The sequence below is a fragment of the Pogona vitticeps genome, chromosome 1, assembly GCF_051106095.1.
Source record: "Pogona vitticeps strain Pit_001003342236 chromosome 1, PviZW2.1, whole genome shotgun sequence".
NCBI lineage: Eukaryota > Metazoa > Chordata > Lepidosauria > Squamata > Agamidae > Pogona > Pogona vitticeps.
Genome location: NC_135783.1, coordinates 10,007,291 through 10,028,651, shown reverse-complemented (window position 1 = coordinate 10,028,651; position 21,361 = coordinate 10,007,291). Strand labels below are relative to the sequence as shown.

Genomic DNA, 21,361 nt, shown 5'->3' with positions numbered 1-21,361 from the left:
AGAGATCAGCTCACCAGGGCAATGAGAACATCAGGAACTTAGCAGGAGTCCCTTCTGAGCAGTAGGAGCCCCTCTCCCCAACATTTTTAGTGTCCTATCTTGTGCAAATCAGTGAAACTCACATTTTTGTTCCAAGATGTTGGTCCTACCAAAGGATGCTGGAGAAAACAGAAATCACATGAAATCACATGAGCTTGGGAAATTTAACCTTTCAAGACTACAGCTCCCAAAGTCTCCCAGCTAGTATGGCCAGTTTGACCTCTCTGATCCAGAAGTAACAATTTTAATGGCTCTCACTAGGACATGTTCCACCAGCATAAGATGGACTTCAGAGCTGTTGGGCTGCAGAGGCAGAAGGAGTGGCTCCTTATACATCCTCTACATCTGTCTAGACAGACTAGATTCAAATGGAAGGAGGAGTGAAAATAGGTGGAAGAAAGAGCAATCATTTTAAGATGTGCAGATGACGTCGTCGTTTAGTCATGTCCGACTCTTTGTGACCCCATGGACCAGAGCACGCCAGGCCCTCCTGTCTTCCACTGCCTCCCAAAGTTGGGTCAAATTCATCTTTGTAGCTTTGATGACACTGTCCAGCCATCTCGTCCTCTCTTGTCCCCTTCTCCTCTGCCCTTCACACTTTCCCAACATCAGGGTCTTTTCAGGGAGTCTTCTCTTCTCATGATATGGCCAAATTACTGGAGCCTCACCTTCAGGATCTGACCTTCCAGTGAGCCCTCAGGTTTGATTTCCTTTAGAATTGATAAGTTTGTTCTCCTTGCAGTCCATGGGACTCTCAAGAGCCTCCTCCAGCACCACAATTCAAAGGAATCAATTCTTCAGCGGTCAGCTTTCTTTATGGTCCAGATCTCACTTCCATACATCACTACAGGAAAAACCATAGCTTTGACTATGCGGACTTTTGTTGGCAAGGTGATGTCTCTGCTTTTTAAGATGCTGTCAAGGTTTGTCATTGCTTTCCTCCCAAGAAGCAGGTGTCTTTTAATTTCGTGGCTGCTGTCTCCATCTGCAGTGATCATGGAGCCCAAGAAAGTAAAATTTGTTACTGCCTCCATATCTTCCTCTTCTATTTCCCAGGAGGTGATGGGACCAGTGGCCATGACGTTAGTTTTTTTGATGTTGAGCTTCGGACCATTTTTTGCACTCTCCTCTTTCACCCTCATTACGAGGTTCTTTAATTCCTCCTCACTTTCTGCCATCGGAGTAGTATCATCTGCATATCAGAGGTTGTTGATATTTCTTCCGGCAATCTTAATTCCGGTTTGGGATTCCTCCAGTCCAGCCTTTCGCATGATGTATTCTGCATATAAGTTAAATAAGCCGGAGGACAATATACAGCCTTGTCGTACTCCTTTCCCAATTTTGAATCAGTGTAGATGACACCATCTTACTAACAGAAAACAGCAATGACTTGAAAGGATTTCTGGTGAGAGGCGTAGAAGAAAGTGCCAAAGCAGGACTGTAACTGAACATTAAGAAGACCAAAATCATAATTACAGAGAAACTACACAAGTTTAATGTTGACAAGGAAGAAATTGTTGATTACAGATTTTGTGTACCTGGGCTCAGCCACCAATCCATCTGCATCAATCATCAACTGCAGCCAGAAAATAAGAAAATCGAGACTAGGAAGAGCAGCAATGAAGGAACTCAAAAATATCATCTAATGTAAGGATGGGATACTGGCAGACAAGGCCAAGATCATCCATACTTACCATATTTATATATATCCATGAAGTAAAGCTGCATAAATATAGGAGCAAAAGAAACTTGTCATCGTTTAGTCGTTAAGTTGTGTCTGACTCTTGTGTCTGACTCTTCATGACCCCAAAGACCAGAGCACGCCAGGCCCTTCTGTTTTTTGCACTCTCCTCTTTCACCCTGATTACGAGGTTCCTTAATTCCTCCCTGAGCCTGAAGCAAAATCTTGCAGGGCCAGTGTAATTTTATTCAAGGTACCACCCCATCTCTCCCCATCCTGCCACTCAGTTGGCATTCTGTGATTGCTGAGCAGAGTCTTTCTTCATTGGCCTGTTTTGGTTCTCTATTGCAGGGGAAAGGGTCTTTTGATAACCTCTGGAGCTTTGGGAGGTTCTGGATGATTCTCCCTCCCCAAGGATACCTTCTCTTTGTTTGTGGGTGATGCCCATTTGCCTGCCTAAAGATTCTGCTTGGAAAATTCATTTGCAAGAAAGGTAAAGGACCCAGTTTCTCCTGTAAAAAAAAAGGAGCGGTGGGACATTGACAGAGTATATTGACATCTCTCTCTCTCTCTCTCTCTCTCTCTCTCTCAATGCCTCTGATTCATGTATTGAGAGCAAGACTATGGAATACAAAATGCATTCTCTTAAATTTTTTTCCGTTATGACGCGTTTATTCAAATAGGCTGGTTGGGCTCTGTCCCAAGGAACTGGTGCAAGCTGAGTAAATAATACATGGCAAGAATAATACACATTTTTAAAAGTCCATAATTACATATTTACATGATAGTCTGTAAATTCCATAATTACTTATTTACACAATAGACCATAACAGCTGCTATGGTCTATTATGGCAACGCTCAGAGAATGGCATTATGGATTTTGTGAATGCTACATAAATGTAAATAAATAAATGCACCCAGAATTGCATAGGTGTTTGTTTATATGTGCATATATATGTGTATATGTTCCTTCACACACACACACAAAATTCTGAACTTGACAGGTGATGGCAATATGCCTGCCAAAAGAGGCTTCCATGAGCCCATATTGGATGCGCATTTGAATGCAAAAGGTGTGTATTCATTTTGGATGACTTCCAGCTACTTCCAGTGGGGCATGCATCGGAATGCACATCCGGGCCCAAATGGAGATGGGAATACACATTTCACCGCACACCCAAATGGGCATCCTCTTGAAAGTAATCTGTGACTTGCATACTCTGATGCACATTCAATTTACTCAAGATTCGTGATTAGTCACATAGTGCTATATCACATATGCAAGTGATCTTATCTGGATTGGGGCTTTTGTTATTAATGTTTCAGTGTGTCCCAAAATGTTCAATGTGTTACCAATCTACAGAAAGAGAACCGTGCTGTGTTAGACCAAAGTACAGTGGTGCCTCGCATAGCGACGATAATTGGTGCAGCAAAAATCGCTGCAAAGTGATTTCGTCACTATGCAATTTTAAAAAGCCCATAGGAATGCACTGAAACCCCTTCAATGCGTTCCTATGGGCTTCAGACTCACCTTTAAATGAAAATCCTCCATAGGGCGGCCATTTTCGCTCCCCAGTAAGCGAGGAATCTGTCCCAAAAAACAGTGGGAGGCCATTTTTTTACACGGCGGCCATTTTGGAACTGCCAATCAGCTGTTAAAAAATCATCGCTTTGCGATGATCGGTAAGCGAAACAGGGTACCGATTATCGCAAAGCGATTTTTGCTTATTTAAAACATTGCAATGCGATTTCATCGTTAAATGGGGCGCCCGTTAAGCGAGACACCACTGTACTCTCTTGTCCTACATTCAGTTCTTATGTTGGCCAACCAGATGCTTCTAAGTAGCCCATCAAGTAGACATTGAGCGCTGTACTAGTATTTTACTCATTTCTCAAGGCCAATGGTATTGTGAGACAAATAAGAGAATGGTCTCCTGTTTCAAAGAGCTTGCAGTCTGAAATTAAACAAAGGGGATATATAGGGCTTTGGGGGAAAGGATGCTGGGATGAAATACACATTTCTTTTGGTATGACAGAGTGGGCTGGAGGAAAAAAAACAGCCATGGGTGGGCCAATAGGTGTTATCCTTTGCCCAATACTTCTTTATGATATATGGGTTGCAGGTCATGTAGAGACAGAAATGACAGAAATCCAGACAGAAATGTTTTAAAGATATAATATTAATCACTAAATTGACCTCCATGGGCTTACAGTGTTGCTGGGAGGGAGAACGAGGAAAAGCAGAGGAATCAGTTACAGGCTGGTGTTTCTTTTCCACACATCCAGCACCTTTTGAGGTTCCAAGTGCAGGAGCACGTGCAGACTGATCACCTGTGGTAACACCATATAATCATCACCACCACTCGTATTACAGAAGCACCACCGGCTGCTGATCCATTTCTGGGCTGAGTTTAAACTGCTGGTTCTAACCTCAATGATTTGGCTCCAAGCTTTATCAAGGACAACATCTCCCTTTATAGGCCTCCTCAGTTGTTATGATCATCAGGAGAGATCTCTCTCCCATTCCCACTACCTTTACAGGTGCATCTGCTGAGGACTAGAGACGGATGCAATTAAAAAAAAAAACAAATTACAAAATTTGTTAAAAAATCACTAATTTGTCAATTCGTGTTCATCTGAATTGATGCTTCCAATGAATATGGATCAATGAATTTTCAGCAATTTATGAGTCATTGATTTGTTGGGCTATAAAATGCCCCCCCACTAGAGACACCCACAACAGCCCCCCCCGCGGAAAGTCCCCCCCCCCAGGCACCTACGTAGCGGCACCAAAATTTCAGAGAAGCTTTCCCTGACTCTTTTCTACAATCCCTCCTAATGTGGTGGGTTCCCCAAGCTAAAAGTGGCAGTTTCTGGAGGGGCCCAATTTGTGAGTGTATAACTTGGATGTCCAAAAGCCAATCTTCACCAAACTTGGAGATATTGTAGAGGAGAGTCGGGGGAAGTTTCTCTGGGATCTTGGTGTCTCTAGGTGCCTGGTGAGTACTTTTCGTGGGGGGCATCTTTGTGGATATGTCCAAAGACCAAATGTTACTAAGCAGGGCTTGTAGAAGAGAGTCAGAGGAAGCTTTTGGTGTCTCTAGGTGCTGGGGGAACCATTTTATATGGTGTTAAAGGCAAAAATGAATCAACAGATCAATTAATCAGGGGGGAAAATCCGTTATTCATGATTCTTCAAACTTGATGAATCACGAATCAAAACAATTGTCATTTTCCCCCCAATTCGTGCCCTTCTCTGTCAGGACACACAAGAAGGCCTTCTTTGTTGCTGTTCTCAGACTTTGGAACTCCCTCCCACTGGAGGCCAGGCTGTCCCCATCTTTGCTATCTTTCCACAAGCAGGCAAAGACCTTCCTCTTCAAGCTGGTTTTCCCTTAACCATTGGCCACCTGAGTGATATTTTAAAATGGATATTTTAAACATATGCTTTGCATATGTTTTGGTGTTGTTGTTGTTTTTAAAATATGGTCTTTGTTTGATCTTTTAAAGTATTTGTATACTCGTTGCTGTTAGCGTTAAATCCTGTCTTAATTGTAAGCCGTGTGGGTCCTTTTTAAGGAGAAAAATACTTTAAATAAATAGATGTTTGCTTGTCTGTCGAGTGAATGGCAAGTGACTGCATGATTCAGCAGTCATAAAATGTCTCTTCCTGGTCAAAAACTAGTTATTTGTTTGCAAGTATATGTGTTAGACTTCATTTAGTGCTTTTTTATGATAATGGAGTTTGAAGACGAAGACAAATCTCTTCCCCGCAGTGTTAACTACTCTAAGAGGTAGCATTAGGGAATGTCATTTTTTGCCTTTTATAATGATAAATATTTCCAAGACAAAGCCAAGTGGAAAAGCCTCCATGTATAAATATGTCTATCGTGTCAGTTAGGATGAAGAGTAAATCTACTCTTTCTTTTTACTGAGAAATTGTCACAAACTAAGTGATTCCTGACAGGGAAAGAATACTCACGCTACACACAATTCTTTCCTTCACATGGATCTTGAACATACACCCATCTGTACACACATGCGCATGTGGGCACGTGTGAATACACACACAGATGCACACACATATACACAGAGAGATACACAAAGAGACCTTAGGAATTAAAGTGGTGTTGTGAAAAGGGCTGTTGATCAGGTCACTGGCGTATCTCGTTTTTGACGTGTTTGAGTTTTCATCGATTCGTTGGCCTGCTTTTAACGTTCTTTCTTTTAGGTTTGAAACTGGCACAGTTTGGGGCTTTGTTCTTGCTTTGGGGGTGGGTCATTTGTCATTCTGTTGTTTAGCTGCCTTGAATCCCATTTCTTGGAGGAATGGCAGAATATAAATCAAATCAGTAAATACCAATGTGCATACCTGCAAACGAACTACTGTATACGTATATATCTCAGGCATCTCCCCCAGACATGCCATCTCTTTAAAAGTAAGGAGGACACTAACAAAGTCCAGTCTTCAGTCACGACTAGAGTAGGCCCATTGAATCAATGCACTTGATGGAGGACTTGATTCACCAGATGCCCACTCATTCAATGGGCCTGTGTAAGAATGTAAGGCTGTTTATTTACTTAGATATCCATTGATGAGCCTCACAAACACACTTTCACAAATAGAGTCTCTTCTTATTCACAGTTATATCACGAACAACATGAGCGATTCAAACAACAACGAGCTAAATATGTGCACCTATGTCCATGGCAGAAGCACCAATATAGATGTCGCTCGTAAAATTGTGAAATTCAAGTTGTCCTTTTGAATTCAAATTCAGACAGAAATCCAAGATCTCTTCCTCAATGGGTTAGGTGTCAAGAACCCAAACCACTGAGGGTTTAGGTTTAGACAACCACATGCACAATCTTCAAAACCGAAGCAGGTAGAAGGGAGCAGGCAGGCAACAGAGGAGGCAGAGCGCAGGCAGAGGCAGGAGCAGGTAGCTCCCACCAGGCACAGACCAGGAAAATGAACTGCAAACCAGGGCTTCCCACTGAGGTGGTACCTATTTATCTACTCGCATTTTTACATGCTTTTGAATGGCTAGGTTGGCGGGAGCTGGGACAAGCGACGGGAGCTCACTCCGTCACGTGGATTCGATCTTACGACGGCTGGTCTTCTGACCTTGCAGCACAGAGGCCTCTGCGGTTTAACCCACAGCGCCACCACGTCCCACAGGGATAACTGGGTTCAAATACAGAGGAATTTAGCTGCCTTTGTTTGCCAGTTCAATAGTATCGCTTCTAGAATAAGAAAAAGAGACCTTATTTGCACTATAGACGGGTTTCCCCCCTTTCTTGTTCATGGTCATTAATCCTTTCATGTTGAGTTTTATTCGGACAATTGGATCAGTCAATAAGTTAGGTATCTGGCTGTAGGGCCAGAGGTTGGGAGTTCAACTTCCCAGTGTGCATTCCAAAATAGCCATCCTGTGTAGCCTTGGGCAAGCTGCACTGTCCCAGAAGTGCCCCCCAGAAGAAGGGAATGGGAAACTACTTCTTTTTTTCCAGAACAAAAACAAATACACAAATACAAAATACTTACTATACAATCTAAACTACCGTGCATCCCATACCCACGGGACCCCTTGGAGCAATACTTTTAATATGAACTTCCTTTCCAAAATTGTATTGATTGTTGTTTAGAGGCTTTTCCCTTTCCTTTCACTAATACAAATTCACTAATACAATGGGAATGGGAAAACCTCTGAGGACACTCTATCTAGAAAACCTTGAAAAACATCACCATAAGTCAGAATTGACATGATGGCACATGATACGCAAACAGACAGTATTACAGCCAGCCCTGTGATATCTTCCTCAAATGTGCTGTCAGTAATAGGGGGACCACCTTGCCTAGTCCAAAAAAATCTTTAGGGAGGGACCATGCAAATCATCCCAGCTTCCTTTTTCACAGAGGTTATTGCAGGAAGGGCGAAACTTCGCCAGTCCAGATATTTTGGACTACAACTCCCAGAGGAGGGGCAGGATCTCTTCTCAATCATCCCAGAGTGCAGGGCAGGTAAGAATGGGCTCAAGTTACTTGAAGCCAGATTTCAGTTGAATGGCAGGAAAAACATCCTAACTATTAGAACAGGACAACGATGGAACCAGTTACCTGGAGAGGTGGTGAGTGTTCCAACACGGCAGGCCATCAAGATAAATTTGGGCAACCACCTGGCAGATCTGCTTTGATTTTTATTCCTACACTGAGCAGAGGGTTGGACTCCATGGCCTTATAGGCCCCTCCCGACATCATGATATGATTCAGTAACACATGAACCAAATTAAAGTTCTTTTTTTTTAATTCAATTTTTTTTAACTCTGACATGGCTGGCAGGTGTAATGTAGTCCTCTGGACATCCTGAATTTGGTTGGCAGAAACTGGGGAGAACTTAATTCCACTGAAAAGTTTTAGTTAAATTTTCGAATGTGTTTATATTATGAGTGAAAAGAACCACATGGCATTAGATAAACCAGAGGATTTCCCTACTTCTCCTTCAGAAGCTGAAGCCAGGCCGGATCTTAGTTCTGCTTGCTTGATCTTTTTTTCCCCCTGCCATGCATTGTATTAGCAAGCAGCCATAATTTATTTAATTAAGCGCTGTTGAATCCAACTTAGGGCAGCCATTTCCAGAATTTTCAATGCATTTTCTATGTATTTACCTTTGCCTTCTTCTGGGGCCACTTTGGGACTGTGCAGCTTGCCCAAGGCTACATAGGCTGGCTCTTCTCCCTCTGGCTCTGCAGCCAGGTGCCCAACTCCCTATAGGGAGAATATTTACCTGCTCGACTGTCCCAGCCTGAATTTTTATGACATGTTACAGGTTTGTTTGTTTTTTTGATACTGTGCTCATTACAATATAGTCTTTACTGGCTCCCTCTGATCAGTAAAGGTAAAGGTTCCCCTTGACATTTAGTCCAGTCGTGTCTGACTCTAGGGGACGGTGTTCATCCCTGTCTCCAAGCCATAGAGCCAGCATTTGTCCGTGGTCACGTGGCCAGCGCGACTAGACACGGAACGCTGTGACCTTCCCACCCTGGTGATCCCTATGTATCTACTTGCATTTGCATGCTAGGTCGGCAGGAGCTGGGACTAGCGACGGGAGCTCACTCCGTCACGTGAATTCGATCTTACGACTGCAGGTCTTCTGACCTTGCAGCACAGAGGCTTCTGCGGTTTAACCTGCAGTGCCACCATAGCTATAGGAAATAACTATTTTGGGAGCTTCAGATCTGTACGTGTAACTTAGTTACTTTTAAAACCAAGAGACCAACCAGTCTGAGACCATCTCTGAAAGATTCTTGATACCTTGTCCTGCAAATATTACCAGTGGCCAAAATCTCCATGTAGAACATCTTTAGACATGTAGAATTTCTAGAATGACCACCCTGGCATCTAAGATGATTCTGAAAGTTTGGCAGAAAGTGTGGGGGGGGGACTATTCCATTCTCCCCGTGTTGTGTCACACCACATTGCCCGGCCATAAACCATTGTTCCTGCCCTCGCTGAACTTCCCTGCGAGTGTTAATGGCCAGCACTTAAATTCTTTATGAATCAAATTTCGCTTTCTGTTAAAAACTGGATTGATGAAATAAATTACTTAGATCTTGTAAGCCAAGGATTCAGGCCTGCCACTGTAGCTGTTACAAGTTACCAAAATGACACTCACCTCGTCCCGCCCCGACCTTGTTCCGCGCAGTCCTATATTTTTACAACAGCTGCGATAACAAAAAAAAGTTCTATACAAAAATTGTTTGCTATTAATAGCAATCATTAACAACTTGATAGATTCTTGTTAAGTGTATTTTTGCAATACGTTTAATCTGATTAAACTCAGCTCTAGGTTGTTTCGTCCGAATATTATAGGTCCTTATGAAGCTCGCAATATAAGGAATAGATTTCAACCATTTTCGGCAAAGAATTAGGTTTAGCTTAATGGATCAATTCTTTTCTTATTAAACTGAGTCTGACCACTGCAAGGTAATACATTCAGCATTGATCTTTGTCTCACTCTGCTCTAGCTTGCATTCTCTTTATGTACTTGAAAAATAAGGTGCCACCAGTGAAAACAATGCCTTTATAATACAAATATAGAATTTTTCACTGAGTCCGTTTCTGCTTATCTTTTCACTTTCTTATTAACATCTTGTTCGGTGCTTCTGGAGAAATCTTTCAGGCACAGTTATTATTATCTTTCTTTTTGAAAAGACCTTCTCACACTATAATTTTAAAATGTAAAAGATTTGATGAAGTGATTCCTTAATTGCACTAGAGATTCAAAGGTTCAGAGATGCACACATAGAATATGACATATACATGGATGCACATACACAGATGCATATATTAGGAGTATTATTATTATTACCGTGTTTCCCCGAAAATAAGACAGGGTCTTATAATAATTTCTGCTCCAAAAAAACACATTAGAGCTTATTTTCAGGGGGTGTTTTATTTTTTTCATGGACAACAATCTATGTTTATTCAAATACAGTCATGACATTTTCTTCTGGGTTTGTTTTAATATATTCGCGAAGGCTTTCATGGCCAGGATCTAATGGTTGTTTTGGGTTTTTCGGGCTCTTTGGCCATGTTCTGAAGGTTGTTCCTCCTAACGTTTCACCAGTCTCTGTGGCCGGCATCTTCAGAGGACAGCACTCTGTGCTCTGGTGTAGTTGGCTTGGGAGTGCAGTATTTATGGCTGTGAGATAGGTTTTTGTCTTTTTCTGTAGATGGGTGATTAGTGTGTCTTGTTGTGGGTGTATTGTTGTGCTAAGGAGAAGAGATTATCTGTCACTGTGGTTGTTGGGTGTCATTAGCTGGTCTTTTGTGTGTAGTGATCCCCTGTCCTTGTGGCTGGGTAGAGTTCATTGACCTTTTGCACACTGTATTTTTGAGAGCTGGGAGCCAAGTTTTGTTGAGCTTCACACTTTCCTCTTTTCTGTTGAAGTTCTGCTGGTGCTTATGGATTTCAATGGCTTCCCTGTGCAGTCTGACGTAATGATTGCTGGTGTTGTCCAGTATTTTAGTATTTTGAAATAGAATTTCATGTCCAGTTTGTTTTAGGGCATGTTCAGCTACTGCAGATTTTTCTGGTTGTTTTAGTCTGCAGTGTCTCTCATGTTCTTTGATTCTGGTGTGGATGCTTCACTTTGTGGTTCCATTATATACCTGGCCACAACTGCAAGGTATCTGGTATACTCCTGCAGTGGTGAGGGGGTCCCTTCTGTCATTTGCTGACCGTAACATTTGTTGTATTTTTGTGATGGGCTTGAATACTGTTCATAGGTTGTGTTTTTTCAAAGGTTTCCCCATGCGGTCCGTGACCCCTTTGATGTATGGCAGAAATACTTTATTTGTGGGTGGCTGTTTTTCTTCTTCAGTTCAGTGTTTTTTTCTTGGTTTGATGGCTCCTGTGATTTCATTTTTGGAGTAGCCATTTGCCTGTAGGGCCCAATTCAGATGATTGAGTTCAGTGCTGAGAAATTGAGCTTCACAGTTCCGATTTGCACAGTCTACCAGTGTTTTGATTATGCCTCTTTTTTGCTGTGGCTGGTGGTTGGAGTTTTTGTGTAGGTACCGGTCTGTGTGGGTGGGTTTTGTGCAGACCTTGTGTCCCAGTCGGAGGTCAGTTTTGCGTAGGACCATGACATCTAAGAACGGGAGCCGGCCCTCTATTTCTTTTTCCATGGTGAATTGTATATTTGGGTGGATGCTGTTTAGATGGTTGAGAAATTCTTCCAATTTTTCTTCACCATGATTCCAAATTGCAAAGGTGTCATCCACATATCGGAACCAGACTGTGGGCGTGAGGGGTGCCGAAGCCAGGGCAAGTTTTTCGAAGTGCTCCATGTAGAAGTTTGCTATAACCGGGCTGAGGAGGCTGCCCATGGCCACTCCATCTGTCTGTTCATAGTATTCATTATCCCACTGGAAATAGCTGGTTGTTAGGCAGTGTTGGAAGAGGGCCTTGATGTCTTCTGGAAACATCTGCTGGATGAGTGTCAGATTGTCCTTTATCGGTACCTTAGTGAACAGGGATACTACATCAAAGGTGATCAGTCTGTTCCCAGGGTTGAGTTTTAGGGTGCTGATCTTGCTTATGAAATGTCCTGAATCTTTGATGTAGGATGAGGTTTGTCCAATGTGGGTTTGTAGGAGGATCGCGACGTAGGTGTTTGGATAATTAATATGTTGGGGAGCTGATGGCACTTACAATGGGCCTGAGTGGGATTGAGTCCTTGTGGATTTTGGGGAGTCCGTATAGTCTCCAAAGGGTTTGTGACCCAAAAAATGGTTAAGAGTCACTGATTTGTCTGTCTGTCTCTCTAACCACTCATCTATTTCATTCATTCGTTCGTTCGTTCGCTCGCTCGCTCGCTCGCTTGTTTGTTTGTTTGTTTGTTTGTTTGTTCGTTCATTCATTCATTCATTCATTTATTCATCCATCTTTGGGCAGTGACCCAGCCTAGTTCCCAACACTGCAACACACACATTCATTAACAGTTAAGTGTAAATAACAAATGTTTGAGAAAGGAGTAGATCTGACTTTTGTTGACTTCTCATTTCCCAACCAGTTGAATGTCAATCTCTGACATCATCGGTGCTTCTTTTTTAAAAACAAGAATGAACATTTGCTCTCTTTGACTCTAAAATGGTATCATCCATTCTATCGCCTCACCTACATTCTCTTGCCTCATGACCACTTCATTTGTTGCCTATTAAAAGTGAGCAGCTGTTGTCGGTTTGCACAATCTGCATTTATTTGTACAAAAATTATTCTGCCAAATGTAAAAACCTATGTCAAGTTCAACAAGAAATATCTCCCTCCGCCTCACCAGGTGTGGTTTCTAGAAACAGGCAAGGAATTCTGGAGAATTCTGAATCCCTATTACAATAATTTGAAGCATAAAAATGAGATATTCTCAATTTTTTTCTCTCACAGATAAAAGACACAGATATTCATTTCATCCTAAGAGTCATTTTTACTTTTATTTAGTTATGTATTTATTTTCAACCCAATAAGTGGAATACAGCCAAATAATCCCCTTCTTCAGAGAGAGGTAGAACCTACTAACAGTGACAGTTCTCCATATATTACTTGGAAATAAATTTTGTTGATTTCACTGGATAGCATTTCCTCATGAATCCATGAAGGAATTCTGTTTTGAAAATCTGGTCTGCAGTCACGTACAGGAAATGGTGCTGTGTGCGATGAAATTGACTCTAATCCACAAATGGAATTCATTTGTTAGTCTTGAAAGCACCCCAATGTTCTTATTGTGTTGTTGATTTGGTTGCTGATGAAATAACACACATATAATACATGCTAGTTCATGTATCCCTAAGGATATTGTTAGGTTTTCTGTTTATTATGTAGCACACGTGAATTCTGCCTGCCAAACAGACACCTGGATTATGCTCACCCTGAGGAAAGCCAAGCTGGAAGGTCTCATGGCCTCAGATAGGCTGGGCTTTGCCCTCGTTTACTGTTAGGGGGGAAAAAGGGTATCCCAGTGCTTGCTGGTATTCCTAGGCCTTTCTCCAGGTGAGCAAAATTTAGTGTAGGTCTCGGGGTTTGAACTCCCACAATGGAGAATTCTGGGATTTGTAGTCCAACCCTCACCCAAAGAAACCCTAACATTGGCACACCCATGGAAGCCACCTCAAGCAAGAGATTTCATTGTTGTGAAAAGACAATAAACTGATGGTTGTTCAGTTGGTCAATATATTATTTTTACTGCCCTGATTATGATGAGACACTCAAGGGACATTTTGTCTCAAGTATCCTAACAGCTTGGCAGACTGAAGGTACTGCCCATATTGGGTGGGTAAAGGATACCATTTGTGGTTCTCCTTGAGGTAGTGGAATGTCTTCTGCTGTCCTTCTTCTTCTTCTTCTTCTTCTTCTTCTTCTTAGCTAAAAAGCAGAGTTTTGTTATTGTTATTGTTATTAACAACAACAACAACAACAACAACAAAACTCTTCTTGTTAGCTATTTTCTATCATACCTTTTCTACACTGAGCTAAAGGCAGCACACCTCAGCTCTGTCTTCATAACAGCCCTTCAGGGTAGGCCATGGTGAGCAAAAGAGGCTGGCTCAAGGTCTCTCACTGAGCATTGCATGGCTCACGGTCAGGGCTTCAGTGTGGACATTCCAAACCCACGGGGCAGTTCAACCGCTGTGCCATACTATGAGGGAGATTGGCCAATATATTCACATCTAAGCTATGAAGGCAGGATAATTTAGTAGTTTCAGGGGCAGTCCAGGGGCAGGATGGTCCTGGTTCCCCCTCTCAGACAGAAACCCTCTCAGTTCTTTTCATAAAAGTCTTAGTAATTTAGGTCAATGCTCACATCCCCCCAAGATAGTTTTTAAAAAAATCCTTTTGTGTCACCTGTGTGTAGAACATCTGCATGGACTTCTGTGTTCCACTGCAGGCAACAGGAGAGCGTGGGACAACCCACTCTTTAACTTTTACCTCCTGCCTGTGACTGAAGAGCAGCCACCACACCATCTAATTTCGACACTTGGCACAGCCCTACTTGGCACAATTTGATGGTCTTGATAGGATCCACTTCCACCCACTATTTCCATAAACAATACTATGTCTTTTGAGCCGGTTTCTCCTAACAGGTGCATTCTGCAGTATTTCATCCTAATGTACTTACTGTATGTAGTTTATATACTCTATCCCTCACTGTACACATTTTTGAATACTTCCCGCTATTTAAAAACTGTTACGCAAATTTTAGTGAAGTACAAAAAATAAAAGGTGATTGTCTTCTGGTTTGTGTGAAATTAAGTCAGTGGCTCAAATCCTGTTGCTTAGTCTAATAAATCACACTAACGTAGACTCACTGAATCAATGGGAATTTAGTCAATCAACTCCTCTACTGACTCAAATAGGCCTGTTCTATTTACTATGCTAAAGTAACTGACAGTTAGAATAGGCTCATTTGAACCAATGGAACTTATGGAGGAGTTGACTCACCAAATCCTCAAGATTCTACTCCGATTTACTAAGCTGAACAACAAGATTTTGGCCAATATGTATGAAAATTGTGAACCACATTGATTCCGGTCTCTCCCTTTTCTCAGCATTGAAAAGAATACTGTGATTTCTTTACATGTGACAGAACCTCACGATCAGAGCACAAGGAGTCACATAAGCCGCAATGGCTACCAAGGGTCTGAAAATTGCCTCGGGCATGTGGGAAAGATTTCAGTGTAGCTTTATAGGAACTAAGAAGATGGGCCCCCATCTCTCAGAGTCTGCAGGTGTTTCTGAAATCTAATAATAATATTAATGGGTTTTTCAGCAAGTTCATGTGAGAATTGTTTAATATATAATCAGTGACTATATAAATATTTAAAGGTGTTATCACAATGCATCTTTTAATAATAGCATATTATAGCCTTCTCCCGCCTTTTCTTCAAGTTTTCCCCCCTCTGCTCCTCTTCACATTTTTTAAGAGCATCAAAAGATGGATGAACAATTTACGTTAATCCAAAAATTGCTTCTGCAATGAGAATTTAAACAGCCGCACAGCTGCAAATATACCATTAAAGAGAGATCAACAATTTAAAAACAATTACAAATCACTTAACAAAAGACATAGATAATGTTCTTAAAGGCAAACACACATTGTAGATTCCTTTTGTCTGTGTTGTGAATGGAAAAAAATCCATCTCATTTAGCCAGTTGACTTTTTTTTCTAAAGGAAATTATTAATCGGTCCTTTCTTTAAAAAAAACAAAACACGCACACACACACACACACCTGGCAGTGTTTCCTAGTCACGACAGAAGTGTCTCTGTTTAGTACCCAAAATAAATGGAGTTTCTAAGGTAGGTTCACTTGCAGATATGCCAACTATTTTCTGAGAGAGCTCCTCTTATATGTCGGCAAAAGTAAAGGGGAAGGAAGGAAGGAAGGAAGGAAGGAAGGAACAACTGATGAGGAAGGAAGGAAGGAAGGAAGGAAGGAAGGAACAACTGATGAGGAAGGAAGGAAGGAAGGAAGGAAGGAAGGAAGGAAGGAAGGAAGGAAGGAAGGAAGGAAGGAAGGAAGGAAGGAAGGAAGGAAGGAAGGAAGGAAGGAATTTTTGGACTTTCTTCTACTAGATGTTCATCAACCAGAACTTTAGCAGGCAAATTCTTCGAATGCAGAAATGAAAAAAATGCTTCTGGTGAATTTCTCGCTTCTCACACAGACGTTAAAGGCACCCATGCCTTACTACACAAAAGTTGTTCATCTTCATGTCTTCTGGTGTGCTTGTCAGAACATAGCTTCTACAAGTTCAACAGCCTTTCTCACCCTCAAGCAGACATAAATGAGGACCAGTGTGTGGCAGATTGGAGTAAGGAATGGGGAATGGAGACTAGTGCCGTGGAGTTCAAGCTAGGATTTTCTGAGTAACAGAGGCTGTGACATCACCTGCCAGTTTGGGCTGCTTGTTTTCCTCTGAGTTTAGCTGTGACACTCTCATTCCTGGGAGAGAAAAGGTCCCCCCCTCCAAAAAAATATGACATTAGCAATCCCAGTTGTAATGCAAAATGTGTGAGGGTGGTTTGGCCTTCAATGAGCAATTACGAGCCATTAACTTCACAAAAGACCAGGTCCTGATTTGTTGATAGGGCCTAATCCAACTGCCTGCATTTCTTCTTTTTGTTGTTGTTTAGTTGTTTAGTCATGTCCGACTCTTCACGACCCCATGGACCAGAGCACGCCAGGCTCTCCTGTCTTCCACTGCTCCCGGAGCTGGGTCAAATTCATGTTGGCCGCTTCGATGACACTGTCCAGCCATCTCGGCTTCTTTTGTCCCCTTCTCCTCTTCCCTTTACACCTTCCCAACATCAGGGTCTTTTCCAGGGAGTCTTCTCATGAGATGGCCAAAGTCTTGGAACCTCAGCTTCAGGATCTGTCCTTCCAGTGAGCACTCAGGGTTGATTTCCTTCAGAATGGATAGGTTTGTTCTCCTTGCAGTCCAAAGGAATCTCAAGAGTCTCCTCCATCACTTGCATTTCTAATGTCATCTTATTGGGGTTTATGTTTATCATGATGACCTCCTACACTTCAAAATAGACTGTCAGATTAATGAATGAGTGGTGAGGGGGAGATTTTCTCTCTAGGATCTCAGCAAGATCTAAAACAAATGAAGAAAGACTACCATTGCTTAGGAGAAATCTCAATGATCACAGGAAGCTAGTATATATTCCATGCTGTTGAGATGAGCTGATCTCTGACTGGATATGCATGCATTTTAGAAGTTGCCCTCTGTTGAGTCAAAGGGTCCTGCTACCCTTATATAACCAACTTTGACTGGCAGCAGCACTGTATGATTTCAGGCAGGATTCTTTTCTAGCCTATCCAGAGATCCTTAACATGGGCCATGCTATTGCTTACAAGGCCCAACTTTGCTTGGATCCAAAATCAGGTGTTAAAGATGCTATGGTGGTGTCCAAAATGGCTTCCAAATCCTGTCCATGACCGTCCTTTGCTTTCTGCAGCATCTTCTCTGACTCCTACTGGCATGTTGAAGGAAGCTTCTATTGCTGACCCCAGGATCTTCCCTTCAAACACAAGCAGAAACTTTGGACAGACTTTCTTTCTCTGGAGATCATCAGATACAGAAAGTGTTCAACACCCCTTCCCAATTCCCACCAGTCCCAAGGGGCTTCCATGCAGCAAAACTGCATTTTTATTGCAAAATCTGTGCACATTAATTGCAATCATACAACTAGGAAATGCATGAATTGCATTTATTGAGCATCTGATGTGGTCCCTAGATGGTGGTCTTTCTTCCGCCATGTTTGATTTATTTGGAACCATTTCTTTCTTTCTGATCTCTTCTTATCGTCACCTGTTTTGACATCCATTGTTCATTCAAAGTGCCTAAACTTTTTTAAAAGTTACTTCTGCATGGGAGAGATATATGTAATAAGCAGAAAAGTAAAGTTGACTTTCAGAAGTAATTTTCTTTAGCTCATTTAAACAAGACATAAATATATCTTAGAGAGGCTAAGTTTTCTCTCTCTCTTTCATTGTTAAATGAACTAATGAATAACAAAAGCAGTGTGAAACTGATTAACAGGTAATTTAATCAGAGGAGATAATTAAAATTACTGAAATTAATAAATTTTTATTTAATTGCTATTAGTTAATATTGTAATTTTCAAACCCTGAATGATGCTGATGAAAGGTTTCCTCTCGGAAATAGCCAGTGAAAATTAATTAGAAATTAATTTAATTTGACTGGAACATTCTCAAAAAGCTGTCCCTGTCATATTGTGTGTGTGTGGGGGGGGGGGGGGGCGTACATGCAATAAATAAACATAAGATTGAATGTGCCATCATATCTTCCTGGGGGAAATTATATCCACATATTGCGAATAGATGGGGTTTCTGAGAAAGTGTGCACAGTTAATATTCCAGGAATCAATTTAGTATTAAGGAAAATAAAACAAGCTCAGCAGGAACTCCATTGCAATCTTGGTATCTGGCTCCATGATATGGTTGCATCTAATCCTCTCCTATCCTGCATTAGTGAAGCTTCTGAACAGAAGCTTTGGAATATAACCTCCAGACTCTGTCTTCCGAGAAGCCTGAAATACCCGTCGTTCTCAAAAATAAGAATTCACGCTAACACAACTTGTTCAACCAAATCAGACACAGTCCACCGGCCTCATACGATGGCGCGAGAGAGTCAAAACACTTTTGTTTTTCACTCTCTGCTTGGGGATGAAAAACACAGAGTGGTTGCCATCAAATGGGCAATGGACGTGAGGTGGACTTTAGATTATACAGACCTAGAGTCCATTTCTGGTATGGCACATTGTTGTGGTTAGCGACTGCAGTTTCATGTGTGAATCCAGTGTGGGTTTTATTCTGCACTTTACAAGAATTATCCAAGATGTTAGATGTACCTCGGTGGAAACACAGACACTGGCTGCCACTAATATAGCCAGAACAGGAAACTGGATTTGGAGTGGGGTGGGGAGCCCACAGCCTTCAGTGGATTAGATAACTTCTCGAACGGCACTTGCAGGAGGTAATGGAGTCCCAAGCTAGGGGATCTTGACAACCCCTGCAAATGTGGGCTGAGAGCATCCTTTCCCCATCATCAAAGAGGGAAGTTGGGTGGGTTGAACCAAAGTGCTCTTATCCAGTGCATGCAAGAGGTGGTCTGACATAAGGGGACACATTGCGCTGGCCGATGGGTGCTAATTAATGAGTTGCCACTCGCCGGCCAATCGCATGACTCCGAGTATGACCAGGAATGCTCATGGCTATTCATTAATTAGCAACAGTTTGCTTCCACCGTTTCCGCAACTGTGCTTACGCCACATAAATCCAGAACTGGATTCTAGCATTGTATCTAAAGCTTAAATTTTATTTGTCATCTCTTTCTTTGACTGCCGGGGTGAAAATGTAGTAAATCTGAAACTTAATCCCGAAGTTTCCACTACCATGGCCAAAGTCCTCTGAATCTTCTCTCATCTCCATCTGGACAAAATCAATTCACAAACCTAGACTGTTGTTGTTGTTATTGTAAAACATATCGAGAATGGGAAAAACACAACTGGAAAAATTCAACCATGTCCAAACATTCCAGGTCATCATTCAAGGGTAATCACCTCTATAGGATCCGGGATCACGGGATAGCATTTCTGAATAGGAAACATCTTTGTAGCATGGGACATATTACCAATGCCTCAATTTTCAGCTAATAGAAATCTTGTTAATCTTGATAATATTCTTTAAGTCTCTCTCTCTCTCTCTCTCTCTCTCTCTCTCTCTCACACACACACACACACACACACACACACACACTTTATTTCTTGGGAAACCAACAAGAAGAAAAACTTGTTTCTGAAAAATTGAATCGCAGCTGTAGTAGCAGATAAGACTGACATTCGGTTCTTAGAAAGAAGCAATCAATGTTGAATGTATCAGGTGAGTTCATTTCTCTTGCTCTGCTTTAATAGCTTATAAAGAAGATTGATTAGGTTCTTGTCTGACAGATCAATAGTGGAATGAAACTGAACTTCCCATTTTTTTTTCCAAGCATGGATTCTCCAAGTACGAGAGAATGTGGAGTGAGCTGGATGCAGAAGCAGTGGAAGGAGCAGGACGGCGAACTACGTATAATAGATTAATAATATGAATATTAAAAACAAAACAATATCGGGCACAACACGCCAGCTGTGAACATCCAGTCCCTATTTATTTTTCAGCAAAAGGATGTATATAGATTAGGGGTTCGCAAATGTACATCCCCAGATGTTCTTGGACTACAACTCCTAGAAATCCTGGCCAGCGCAGCTAGCGGTGAAGGCTTCTGGGAGTTTTAGTCCCTGAACATCTGGTGACCCATGGTTGGGAACCACTGATATAGATGGATGGCTGTCTACAAAGGGTAAGGAACCTCAAATCCTGAAGATGAATCGGAACCCCCCTGATGTACCAATCTGATGTAATTTCTTAATAAGAGTGTCATCTGGTGCTTTCCCAGTTTTGAATGGGGTTCCTCCCCTTCTGAGAGGCTAATTATGGAAATGAGAGCTTTCAGACGAAATACATTGGCAGTTTGGTCCTGCTGTTCTCCCTTTGGTTCCATCCACCACTAGAAGATGGGCTCTTAGAATATATCGGAACATTAAATATGGGTATTGGGTGGCAGGCAGTGTAAGACAGGAAGGCCTGGCATGCTCTGGTCCATGGAGTCACAAACAGTCGGACATGACTTAACGACTAAACAACAATAAATTGGGGCAAGGGAAACTCTTTATTCTTAATACATGGTTATATAGTCCGAGGATATGTTGAAGATAGAAGGTGATTTTTTTTTTTTTGATCCATCAACTAGACCTGGTTTTTCTGCATGGTGTTTGTGCGTGCTTAGCTTCACAAAGGGAGAAGACACGAGTTTTCTGCAGAGGCATTTTGTACAAATTACAAAAAATCTTGAGCAAAGGAATACACTCGGGCTTGGAAATTCCTTGTTGAGGTGTCTGGTCGTTTCAAGACGGTCTAATTCAAGGAGATATTCAGGAAGTTTTATTCGCATCCCTACCACAGAAAGGTATAACAGAATCCATATGACAGGGAGTGTCTGCTCTTCATTGCACAATAGATCACTTGTTGAAGCCAACAAGGCTTCCACTTGTACTAGGACGTCCTAGTACAAGACCTCTACAGGTGCTACAGGTGACCCTTTGACAATGGGCCACTATGCCAGCAGAAAAAAATGAACAGGATTTTAGCAATCACTTCTAAGTCTCTCTCTCTCTCTCTCTCTCTCTGTTGACTTTTGTTTTCTAATGACACCCTTTTTAAAAATCTTGCTTTAGAGAAGAGAGATTGAGAATGGGATTGAGTTTTTAGAAAAACTGCCTTTTTCTAAAAACCAAATACAGACAGGCATTCCCTATTGGGAAATAAGCCTCTCAGGTCCATCATGAAATACAAGCTGACACTTTTCAAGGACCCTCAAGAGTGTTTTCTGGATATAATGCCTGCTGTAGTTCTTGTGAATTCCATCCAGGTCACTAGGGGTGTAATTTGCAGGGGGGGCAGGTCATCTAACTTTGATTGATGTAACTTTTAAAGATCAAATATTTTCCCCCAG

The 21,361-nt window shown here is 41.8% G+C and overlaps 1 long non-coding RNA gene across 1 annotated transcript in view; it reads left to right on the top strand.

The window, feature by feature from the left end:
- LOC140703690 (uncharacterized) overlaps positions 1 to 19,929 on the top strand; it is a 36,553-nt gene extending 16,624 nt beyond the window's left edge. The window contains exons 2-3 of the long non-coding RNA XR_012082964.2: positions 19,588 to 19,686; positions 19,799 to 19,929. This is a non-coding gene — a long non-coding RNA (uncharacterized LOC140703690). The remainder of the gene's footprint in view (positions 1 to 19,587; positions 19,687 to 19,798) is intronic.
- The last annotated feature ends 1,432 nt before the right edge of the window (positions 19,930 to 21,361 follow it).